Source organism: Cryptomeria japonica, chromosome 6, assembly GCF_030272615.1.
Source record: "Cryptomeria japonica chromosome 6, Sugi_1.0, whole genome shotgun sequence".
Lineage (NCBI taxonomy): Eukaryota > Viridiplantae > Streptophyta > Pinopsida > Cupressales > Cupressaceae > Cryptomeria > Cryptomeria japonica.
In genome coordinates, this window is record NC_081410.1 from 426,794,866 (window position 1) to 426,807,910 (window position 13,045).

The 13,045-nt window shown below is 37.8% G+C and overlaps 1 protein-coding gene across 1 annotated transcript in view; it reads left to right on the forward strand.

Moving 5' to 3' along the window:
* Positions 1–13,045, forward strand: part of LOC131043029 (exocyst complex component EXO84B) — a 55,132-nt gene that overhangs the window by 2,402 nt on the left and 39,685 nt on the right. The window lies entirely within an intron of this gene.

Sequence of the window (13,045 nt, forward strand, 5' to 3'; positions counted from 1 at the left end):
AAGCTCTCTGGCTCCGAAGGATGTATATTTTTGTAAACTTGGCTGAATGACCTAGTTGGGAGGTTTTATGCATAGTTGAAAAACTCGGACCCGGCAATGACTCGGCAAGCCCAAATTTTTTTAAAAACTCGGGGAAAAACTTGGCAATAACTCGGCAACTTTATTGAACATTTGAAAATACATTTGTTTTTAAAATATTATTCAAAAACACACATTTACACCAAATTTGTAGAACATATACTGATTTCCATGATATATAAATCAAAGTTTAAGTTAAAGACATAGCATAATCCAAAAAACAAGATGTTTTGTATGATTTGTGCCCTAGTCGCGTGCGGTTTTTTTCTGCCCTGGTCACGTTGTCTTTTTTACCTTTCGTCGTGGCTTGGCAATGAAAAAAAAAGACGTGTTTAGGTTTTTTTTTTAACTTAACACTTAATATTGTTTTTTGTGCCGAATTTTTTCCCGGTTTTTGGTATTTTCCTTTATTTATTCATGTTAAATTCACCATGATTTTTGCAGTAACTTGGCGCCAAGTATACGCGCGAGTGACTCACGCCCATCTAGGGCTTGCGAGTACTCACGAGTTTATCTCTGACACGCAAAGTTTTGCGACTTTGGTTTTATGTACCTCAGATACCTCACCTCTTCACCCAGTTGAGTTAGTTAAAAGACAAGTAAGCTGTAAAGACAAAGTGGGGTCGTTGTTGGCTTTGAACTTCTAGGGAGTTGTGGGCTTTGAACTTCTTTGCTGGATGATTCATTGGTTACCTTAAGTAATAATCTAAGACAAAGTGGGGTCGTTGTAACCTTTGGAGAGTTACTGGATACAGCTGAGTCGATAGGCAAGGTGTTTTCAACTGTTGCTGCATATTGTCTGAGATGTGAGGCCTAGCACAAGGGTTATGGGGCAGTTTGAGCTCCAATACTGGATGTAAGGGTATTTTCAGAGCAAAAACGTGGGCTTTATATTTATTACTGCTGCTGCAATGGAAGGCTAGGTGCTGCAATAGATTTTAGAACTGAGTGTGACATATGTTCTTTCTAGCTGGAGGTGCAGTCATAACATAAGGTGTTGTCCATTTCAAGAGGCATAATATTAATACCATTCAATGTTTCTGCCTGCACAAAGATACAGATTTGCTATGTTGAGCTTAGAGATCGACTGAACTTACATTGTGTGTAATCTGATTATATATCTGCAGTTAATTGAATGAAAATTTCTGTTGCTATTAATTGTTTCTTTCATGATGTAAATATTTGTATCTACTGTGAGTGTCAAAGTATTATGATAAATGTTGTATGAAATTATTGAAAAACTTTGGAACACTTATCTTTACAAAACAAGAAAGTTTACATTTACAAGCAAGCCAACTATTTGAAAAAATTGCTCAGAGGGTGGAGTTGAAAATATTGGGCAAGAATCAGGGGAATACATTACACTCTTTTTAAGGAAGGAGCTGAGCAGTAGTTTTTGAGGACTACATCAAAGGAGGTAGTTCTTTAATAGTGATGCCAATAGAAAGGAGGGTACTCAAGCTAGACTTTTGAGTACCAACATTGATGATGCTGCATTGGACCCAATGAAGCAACCCTCCATGTGAATGAAGAACCAAATATAGATATCTATCATGACTAGAAGTGGAGTCACCCATGGATCTGAGTCTATGTATGTAGAAAGTAAGTCGAAAGACAGTCTCGAGATGTAGTGGCTGGACAACGAACTCAGCGTGGAAAATGCATTGAGGAATAGTACACTTGCACATGATAATGTGCCATAGCATTAGAGTCTGAAACCTCTCAATATGGGTCCAATCAATGGATCCCAAGCAAGGCCCCCAAACCTTTGAGCTGTACAAAGATGTAGGCTTGATGATGTTACAAAAAAAAGATCTTTAAATGGATATCTTGAAAGTGAATTTGGAAACACTATTATTCTAAGAGAGATTTATCCCTAACAAAGACATGAATGTGAAGCAAGCATCATGCTTAAAGAAAAGACTAGAAAATTGGACCCCCAAGAATGTGTAAGTGGATGTGATCTCCAAGGATGGTCCCTTATAAAAGAATTGGAATTTGGATAGGAGACATTTGGAGATATTGAAAATCATGACCTTAGTTTTACAAGGTTGAAGCATCAAGTAGTCATTGTAAACCTTCAAAAGAGTGAGAGAGGAGACCAACATCATTAGCACAAAATAGAATGGCAATAACAACCACATGTAAAGTGCAACCATCATTCAGCTGTGTTGCCAAAGAAATGCCTCATGTAAAAGCAAGTACAATAACAATTCATTGATTCCATTATAATCATAGGCACTATATGAAATATGATTTATACTTGTTAGATGTCAAAAGAAGAAATGTTGCATGATGCATGGTACATAGGTGGATTGAGCAACAAGAGTAGAAATCAGAGTCATCATTTGATTGATATCTTAGAAACTACTCCTCTTTCTTCCCCTTTATTCTTCCTCTTTTTTGCTCTTTTCCTCCCCTTTTGGTGAATGCAAATAACAATGGGTGCCTCTTTTAGGTTGTACTTTCTTTTATAATGTATTGCTAATATTTTTGCTATTTGTTATTGTAGACACCTAAAATTGTCCTGTCTAATTAAATAAATACTTCTTCTATTAATTAAATAAATCTTTATTTATTTAATTAATTCATTTATCCTCTTCTAGCCTTATTTCTCATTTAAATAAATACTTTTATTTATTTAAATAACCCCTTTCCTAAATTAAATAAATACATAATTAATTTATTTGATCCCACTTCTTTTATTAATTAAATAAATCTTTATTTATTTATTTAATTCATTAGCCTTTTCTACCTATGACACATTTCATTCATCTCTTAATTCCTACACTACTTACCCTTTCATTGTTTTCTTATTTCCTCTACCTACCCTCTAATCCTAGCCGACCATCTATCTTTTACACCTCTCAATCTTATCCCTCCATTTCCTACAGTGTCTTCTATATAAGAGGATACTCTCCTTCATTATCAATCTTCCTGGATTAGCATTCGAACTTTCACACGCGATCAAGCCTTACTTGCAACCACATTTCCATTCTTTGTTGAGCTCTTGTGCACACATAAAATCTGAGAACAAATATATTAAGCAAGATCAATGGAGATAGGAAGAATGGAGATTCAAACCCTATTGGACATGTGATGGTATAATCTTTGTGATTTTGTTGATTTGCATTGTCTTAGGTAATCTTCATATGTTATGGTGGATCTTTGTTGTTGTTAGGCTAAGGTTTTGTGGTTGAATCTATTTTAGTCTTTCAACATTGTTGTTCCATTTTCACCATACACAGTTATGCATTTGATGTGGGAGACATTTTGAAGTCTTGGGAATTGCCAAGGGATGTCAAGAAGGCTAGAGGATGTCAAGATGGCCCATGGACATCAGGATATCTAGGAGATACTTGGAAGTCCCTCGAAAGACCAAAAAAATGTGAGATCCCCAAAATTTCAAAAAAAGGTGGGATAGGGAGGTGATGCCCCCTCCAAGTCCTTAGGTTATTTGCACTGTCACCCAAGCACATGGGTAGGTATCCCTATGGTTTGTCTCTTTGAAGAAATCATATTTTTGTTCAACATCTGTTAGTGAACAACTTGGATAGAAAGCATTAAAGTCTAAGAAGCTTGGAGCAATCATAGTAAGTCCTCCTTTTTTGTTTAAATGCTAGATGTGGGGGATGGTCGCAAATTTCTATGACATTCAAGCGATGTGGCTGGGTTTCATGAAGGTCTTGGGAACATCCTAGTGTTCTCTCAACCTCTCATCATGGAAGGACACCCCAAAAATGTATCCTCAATGAGGGAGATATCTTGGTGATGTCTCCTACCTGGTAGTTGCAGTAGTGGCACAAAAAAGGGGATGTTCCTTGTTATCTTAGCATCTCAAAAATGTTGTTGTCTTTGGAGGCAACTTTGTTTCGGGGGAATGTGTTCTTGTGGAAGATTGTTTTGGACATTTTGTAGCAAATTTGAGCACCTCTATAACTAATGCTACTCTGTATGGTCTTGCTGTCACTTTGCACCACAAATTGCTTCCTGAGAGGTTCCATTCCCAAAAAAATAGGGCCATGAATTGCTTCTTGAGGCTTTTTGTCTCCAAGAAATCAGGTTGACACTTTTGTTTCCAAATGGCACTAGTTGTTTTGACAACAAGCCTGAGAATAAAGTTGATTTTTGTTTTTAATTCTTAGAAATATGTTCTCCTTTTCCTCCATTGATGGTAGTTTGACCAACAAGTTCCTTGCTCAAGGAATGGCAATCAATTGACAAGTCTATCCTTATTTAATTGACCTTAATTGATTCATGTACCTTATTTCTTTATTTAATTTACCCTAACCGTTTCATCCTCTTTATTTCATGATTTAGCTGACCCTAACTATTCCTAGTTGCCAAGTTCATTCACTCAATGCCACTCCTATTCTGTTAGTTAAAAAGGGACATTTCATATCCTCCCTCCTCAAATTTGCTTGCCCCCAAGCAAGACAAAATTGGGTGAGCTAAAATGTTTGCCAACTCCCTCTGGTGATGGAAGGCCTAGTGGTAATACCTCCTTCGTACCTTGTGCTCCTATGCATTGCTTAGGCTCTTCCTTGTCATTGGAATACACTTCAATCAGATCCACTTGCCAATTTCCCAAGCACCTATATGTCAAATGCCAAGGTTCCTTGTTCTTTACCCTTTTGTTGCATTTTTTGCTTCCTAAGTTGATATCCAATTTTTTTTTCTATTATTTGCTAGCATGTAGTACCAGTATCCTTTTTTCTTTCTTTCTAAAACCTCTCATAGGTAGGCCAATTCTTAGCTTTGATACCCACTAGAAAGACCTAAACTAAATGCATACAAGATAAGATAGAACTAGAAATGATCCAACAAGTTATATCTTTTTTTTTTGAATTTAATTCAAATAAAGACAAAGCATTGAACTATGCTAAACTGATACATTGTTTTGGGCACCATGCAAATCTGAATGCCTAAATGATCTTGGACACTCTATAGCAAATCCAAGTACCTTTTGACTAACAAATTCCTCAATGGATGGCAATAAACCAACAAATCCATTCCTATTTAATTGATCCTAATGACTCATCAACCTTATTTGAGTCCCATAGTTCCACGGAGATTCCTGATGAGGGGATTCGAACCAGGGGACGAAGGGCCTAAATTTGGGGATAGCGAGGGGACGGTGGCAGAGCGATTGCGGGGGGGGGGGGGGGGCAGTGGCGCTGATATGAAAATAGAGGTGAATTGAAATCTTCAAGGCAAAATCTGCAATATAACATCTCTGTGAATGCCCCATGAAAGGCCAAGTAGTTTTCATGAAGTTAACGATTGCAATGAGTATGTAATGGCATGTGACATATAGCAAGTGACCTGGTGGGTGTCCTTGGCAGGGGTGGTGGAAGTGGTGGTGCTGTGGGGGGGTGTTTCCCCCAAGTCCCCAAGTCTTGGAAATGTCCCCCTACAAGAGACACGGTTTTTTTTGGGGGGGGGGATGTGTCCTTGTGGAACACTTTATTTCTTTAGTTAACTAACCTTAACTAACTCATCCTCCTTATTTCACGCTTTAATTGACCCTAACTATTCCTACGTACTGGTCTACTCATTTGCTACTCCTATGATGCTAGTTCAAAAAAGGGACATTATATTACAAATCCTCCCTCCCCGAATTCGCTTTCCTTCAAGCAAGACAAAGCTGGGTGAACAAAAATGTCAGCCAACTCCCTCTAGTGATGGAAGACCTATCGGTAATACTTCTTCCATATCTTGTGCCTTTGCACATGATTGGTACCATGGAAAAAAAATGTAGAGATAATTATCTTCCACCTCTTTCCCCCCAACCTACCAATCCAAGCTAATACAAAGTGGGGTTCTAGTCTATTTCTTCCTATAGTAGCGTAGCCTATAGTAGAGGGGTGTTCCTAGTGAAAGGTTCCAAGTGATGGATTCTGGTATTGCCCTAGGTTCCCCCCTACCCTATGGTAGAGGGGTAGGGGGTGTAGGGTTACTATTCTCTAGAACATAAATTGATAGCTCTCCTTAATCACCAAGTACGCCTCACTCATATATACTTGCCTCTTAACCTAGCACCTATGTGTTGGATCCCAAGGCTTCCACTCTTTTTCCTTGTGTGACATATTTGGCTGACTTCGTTACCTAATTTGATATCTGATTTCTTTGTCATTTACTGACATGTAGTATTGATATCTATTTTTTCTAATCTCCCACAAGCTAGCCAGATCTTCGTTTTGATATTACTGTAAAGAACCAAATTCTATACATACATGAAGAATTATTCCAAGAACAAATATTTTTTTTTGGAATTTAACTCAAATACACCCAAAGAATCAAACAACACTAAATGGATACAACTTACTTGGCAGAACTAGCATGCAAATTTTAATGCCTAAATGAGGTTGGACAGTCTCTCTGTAGCAAATCTGAACACCTAAATGATCTTGGGCACTCTGCAGCAAATTTGAATGCTATGATGATTGATGCCACTTTGTAGGATCCTACTTTGACTCTGTGCATCACAAACCGCTTCCTGAGCATTTCTGCCCCCAAGAAATCAGGTTGATACACACGGAAGGTTTTCATTTCCAAAGATCACTAGTTGTTGTGACAGCGTGAGAATAAAATTGATTTTTGTTTTTAACTTTCAGAAGTATGTTTTTCTTTTCTTCCCACTGCTGCTTATATAATCTATGCTTCCTCAATCATAGGCAATCCAGTTCTCAATCGATGGCAGTTAATTATTGACAAATCCATCCTTATTTTAACTGACCCTAACAAAATTGATTTTTGTTTTTAACTTTCAGAAGCATGTTTTTCTGATCTTCCCACTGCTGCTTATATAATCTATGCTTCCTCAATCATAGGCAATCCAGTCCTCAATCGATGGCAGTTAATTGACAAATCCATCCTTATTTTAACTGACCCTAACTGTCTCTTTTGCATTATATTACTGACACTAACTGACTCATCTCCTTATTTCTTGATTTTACTAATCCTTACTATTCCTCCACTGCCAGTCCACTCACTCAATGCAACTCATACAGCGACAGTTCAAAAGGGGGGATTACTTTGCTGAAATGCTTCTTTACATATGTCATGTTTGCAAAAATTCTATTCTCACTTAATTTTATATTTTTCTGCCTTGAATTGTCAATTGCTTCTCATTTCTTCTTTCAGGAGTGTAAGAAATCTGATTTGGGTTTGCTGAAACTCCAACCAGCTTCACAGGATTTGAAATGTGTCCAATGCTTATGTAGTTTAATTGGTCTTAACTGTTAAATATATTAGTTATTAGTTGATTAGAATGAGAACTTAGGAAATAAGTATTAGTATAGGTATTGTGTTACTGCTTAAAATTATAAACATAGCTCCAAAAATATGAAAGTTGTTTCCTTTGTTGCAATTTCATTTTGTTTGCTTGTGTAAGCAGTTGCACAGATAGTTGTTTCCTTTGTTGCAATTTTATTTTGTTTGCTGCTGTAAGCAGTTTCACAGATAGCCAACGTGGCTTCTGTTTGTAAGCCCATTCAATAGACATAATTTCAATGAATTGATATTGCTTTCTTATGGCTTTATTCTGCTGCAAATTATTTTCTCTAATATCCATTTGCCAACCGTTCAAAATTTTCCTCCTCACCATTGCAACACCTTCTAGCTTTATTCTTATTGCTTTTTTGAATTTTTTCTCTGCTGCTACCACAATTGTTTTTGATATTCTTGATGCTTCTTTCTCAAATGCCTTTGCTTCATCATTCTTTTATTCCCTGCTTTTCGTCATTAGATCTTTTGACCTCTTTTGCAGCACTCCATAACCTTTGCTTGCTTCCTTCTGCTTTTCTCAGGGTCAATTTTTTTTTTAAATTACAATAGCTACTTGGGAAAATAATTTATTTTTCTTAATCTGAGAAAGCGAATTGTGTGTTGTATTTTTTGTTATGAAGGAAATATCCAAATATATGGTGTAAAAGATTGTTGTTCATATCTGTCAAAGGAATTCTATCAACTGCAGGTTTTTAGGAAATTATAGCTATTATTTGATGTTTGATTCATAGATATATCAAGTTTCATTAGAGAGGAGATGGTACAATTGAAAAATAAATTGAATGAATGATTCAATAATCGGATGATTACATTGAACGATATACACACGTATATATAGAGGTTACAAGACGATGTTCTATAATTAGAACATAACGTTAAAGTAAAAGATTAAAGAGCTAAAAGCTAAATTAAGCTTAAAAGCTAATTAATTAAAAAGAAAAAGCTAAATGCTAAATAAAGCTTAAAAGCTAATTAACTAAAAATCTAAATGACCATTAAACAAGGAACTAAATATAGGTGACTAAAATATAATTAAATATTCTAATACCCTCCCTTAATGGTCATGCTATCTATCACACCAAGCTGCCCTCTAAATTTGAGAAACTTTGCTGGGCTTAAGGACTTGGTGAGGATATCTGTAGTCTGATCTTCTGTAGGAATGTACTGCAGTATCACTGATCCATATTCAACATGCTGGCGGATGAAACGACAATGAAGCTCCACATGCTTTGTCCGCTCATGGAAGACTGGATTTTTGGCTAATTTTAGAACCCCTTGATTATCACAAAACAAGGGAGTAGGTCCTGGTTGAGACATTTGCATGTCTGCAAGCATCCTACGTAGCCAAATTGCCTCACATGCTGCCTTAACAGTTCCCCGATACTCTGCTTCGGTGGAGGAAAGAGCTATTGCCTGTTGCTTCTTGCTGGTCCATGTGACTGCACCTGTACCCAAGCTAAAAACATACCCAGAAGTTGACTTTCTGTCATCAACACAACCTGCCCAATCTGAGTCTGTAAAACCAACCAGCCTAGGATCTTTGCTTCTGCTGTACAAAATGCCAAAATCAGGAGTGCCCTTCACATATCTAGGCACACGCTTCGCTGCAACCCAATGTTCAACTTTTGGGGCTGACATGAAGCGAGAAATATAGCTTACAACATAACTGATGTCAGGTCTAGTGGCGGTGAGATAGATGAGGCTGCTCACTAGTTGCTTGAATGAAGACTCATCCACTACAGGTGAATCTGATTTGGCTGATAATTTGAGCCCTATCTCCATAGGTGTAGATGCAAGTTTACAATCTTGCATTTGAAACTTATCTAGTAGGCTCTTGGCATACTTTGACTGAGAAATGAATATGTGGTTATCAGTCTGCCAAACCTCTACATCGAGACAATAATGGAGAAGTCCCAAATTTGTCATATCAAAATGCTGACACAAATTCTGTTTGTCATATCAAAATGCTGACACAAATTCTGTTTGAAAGTCAGGGGGTGCAATGTCATGCCTGGGAGACCCCACAACTTTAGAGTCAACTAAATCCCTCCCATCAAGTGGAGCTAAGGGAAGATGAACATCCATACTTACAGCCTTTGGAGGGTGATCCTTAGTGCTCAAATTAGGAGAGGAAGGGTGAAAAGATCCTCTTTCTTCATCAAATACTACATCTCGACTGAATATGAGGTGATTAGTGTCTATATCAACCAGCCGACATGCCTTGTGGTTGTCACTATAGCCGATGAACATCAATTTCTGACTCTTTGGATCCAGTTTGGTGTGTGTGGCATCTGGAATCCAAACATAAGTTGTAGAGCCAAAAACTTTCAAATGATTGATTTTGGGCTTCCTGCCAGACCAAGCTTCCTCTGGAATCATTTTCTTAACGGCCTTTGTGGGAGACCGGTTCAGAAGGTAGACTGCAGTGAAGACCGCTTCCGCCCAAAAGTGTTTTGGAACATTTCTATGCTCCAACATAGACGGAGCCATCTCAGTGATTGTACGGTTCCTGTGCTCAACAACACCGTAGTGCTGTGGGGTGTAAGGTGTGTTAAGTTGATGCTTAATGCCATGTGATGCACAAAAGTTGGTGAACTTTGTAGAACAAAATTCCCCTCCATTGTCGGACCGAAGAGTGACTATCTGACAGCTAGACTCTTTTTCCACTAAGGCCTTAAACATTTGAAACATGGTGAACACCTTTGATTTCTGCTTAAGAAAATAAACCCACATGTGTCTGCTGAAATCATCAACAAATAATAGAAAATACCTGCATCCAGTGACTGATGGAGTGTTCATGGGACCACAAATGTCTGCATGATCGAGTTGCAAGACCTTGGATGCTCTCCAAGCGTCTCCATCTGAAAACGGAGTCCTATGCTGCTTTCTAGCTTGACACGCTCTGCAAACTCCATGATTCTGAGTTTGAATCCATCTGAAAACGGAGTCCTATGCTGCTTTCCAGCTTGACACGCTCCACAAACTCCATGATTCTGAGTTTGAATCTCAGGCAATCCTATGACTAGATCCTCTCGAACCAACTGAGAGAGATAATGGATATTGAGATGCCCATATCGCTGATGCCAAAGAGTGTTGATGGAAGTACTTCTAGCTGCCATGTCGAGCTCCTAAGAATCAGTAGAATCAACAAGTCTATAAAGACCATGATCCTCAATACCAACTGCAACTGTAGTGCGAGTCTCCCTGTCAACAATGCTGCACTTGTGCAACCCGAAGACGACATCCAGCTGTGGTGAATGCTACATAATCTGACTGATTGATAGTAGACTGAGCTTCATACCAGGTACAAAGTATACATTGAGGAATATTAAATCCCTCCCACCAGATGAAATCTGAATGTTGCCCTTGCCGACAACAGTAGACTCTTCACCTCCACCAAAGATCACTGAATCAGTGAAAGGCATGTACTCTGTAAACCAATCCCGACGATGTGTGAAATGTCGAGAGGCTCCAGAGTCAATGTACCAGGCTGATGATTGAACATCATCAGAGGAGTTTAGGGCCATGAACACATAGAAGGCAGATTCCTTCTGATTAGTATGCATGGCAGAATTGGCTTTCTGCTTGGACCCTCCCTATTTGGATTGCTGGGATGCTATCAATTTCCGGCAATCTTTCACCAGATGGCCATGTATATGACAGTAGGAACACTGTAAGCTCTTCTTTTTGGAAGACTGTTGAGGTTGACCTTGACCTTGTCCTTGTCCTTTCTGCTGGAAGGACGGAGCTTTACCCTTGTACTTATGCGAAGCTGAGGCTGTGAAAGCCTATTCAGTGGATGAACTAGCGCTACTTCCAAACTGCTGCTTCCATCGATCTTGTTGGAGCAGCTTGTTGCAAAGATCAGGAAACTTCAAATCAACACTAGTAGAGGAGATATTGAGCATATCAATGAAATGCTCGTAGGATCTGGGAAGGCTTTTCAGCGTGATCACTACCATATCCTCTTCCACCATGGTTCGGCTTATAGCTTCTAACTGAACACGGATGTCCTTGATCTTCGTAAGATGTGCCTGGATAGATGACTTCTCATCCATCATGATAGAAAACAACATATTCTTCAGAAAGAAAACTCGGCTCTTGTCAGACGTTTCATGAAGATCCTTCAAAAGATCCCAAATCTCTTTTGCTGTTTTACCTGAAGGCACCTGTGGGAGTTGATCATCTGTGACGGAGAGTTTGATAAGCATGAGAGCCTCTCGATTCTTCACATCATGTTTGTCTTGATCATCACCTGCTGTTGTAGGACGAGATTCCTTGCCCAAAACAAGCTGATCAAGGCAACGATACTCAAAGATGGTAAGCATACGCTGTTTCCAGTTGTTGTAGTTGCGGCCGTTGAACTTCTGACTGTGTTCCAACATGAAGTTGGTTAATGATGCCATCAAGGAAATCGAGGTTGATCGAGGTCAACTAAGTGAAAGCAAGAGATAGAAGAATCTGATTTTAAAAAAAAAATCAGAATAGAAACAGCTGCTGAAAAAACTGAAATCTTATAGGAGAATTCTGACATGAATTCCAAGGCACAAATTTCGAGGTTTGGAAGAAACCCAAAAATTAAAAATTTCTGCACTTAAAACAGCATAAATGGTGCCAAAAAACAGCAAAAATCCCAACGTCCACAGAAATAGCAGAAATTGTGAACTGTTTTTAAATTCCAAGGCAAATTTGCTGGCACAAAAATCGAGGCATGGAAAACGAGGCACCCCAAAAAATCTGACGACGACCCAATTGAGCTCTCGAAAAACCCACCAAGAATTTGCAACCAAAATAAAATTTCGACTTGAATAGAAGGGTCAAAACCCTAGTCGAAAATTGCAGAAACCCTAGGAAAATTTTCAACCTGCAAAAAAAAACTGCCCAGGAAGAGAAAAAATCTGCTTTTAAAAAAAAAAACAGTTTTAAAAAAAATCTCTTCAATAAAAACTTCGAAAAATTTTAATAACAAAAATTTTCGAAATTTTTAATTTCCATGCTCTGATACCATGAAAAATAAATTGAATGAATGATTCAATAATCGGATGATTACATTGAACGATATACACGTATATATAGAGGTTACAAGACGATGTTCTATAATTAGAACATAACGTTAAAGTAAAAGATTAAAGAGCTAAAAGCTAATTAATTAAAAAGAAAAAGCTAAATGCTAAATAAAGCTTAAAAACTAATTAACTAAAAAGCTAAATGACCATTAAACAAGGAACTAAATATAGGTGACTAAAATATAATTAAATATTCTAATAACAATATGATGCTAATATTAATATTTTAAGGGTAATCTTCAGTGTCTTTCATTTTCTTGAAGTATGGGTTGGTATAAAAGCCTTGAGGAAATCGAGACAATCTATCAAGAAGCTGAACACATTCTCTTAAACTAATGGGAATTTGAGAAACTTCTGCTTAAAAGAGATAAAAAAGTCTAGAAATGGAAACAAAAATAAGAATAGAAAATTGAGAAATTACTTGAAGGCTAGTTAAAGGTTATGCATGTGGAAGGTTGGCTACTCCATAACTAGTATACACACAATGACAAGTGGATGGCGAGGAGTGAATATGTCCCCCATATTTTAAATGCCTTAGCTGAAGTTTACAGTTCTCTCATTTTTCATTTTTTATTGACTCTGCCATATTGATTTCCATGCTGTTTTGAGCT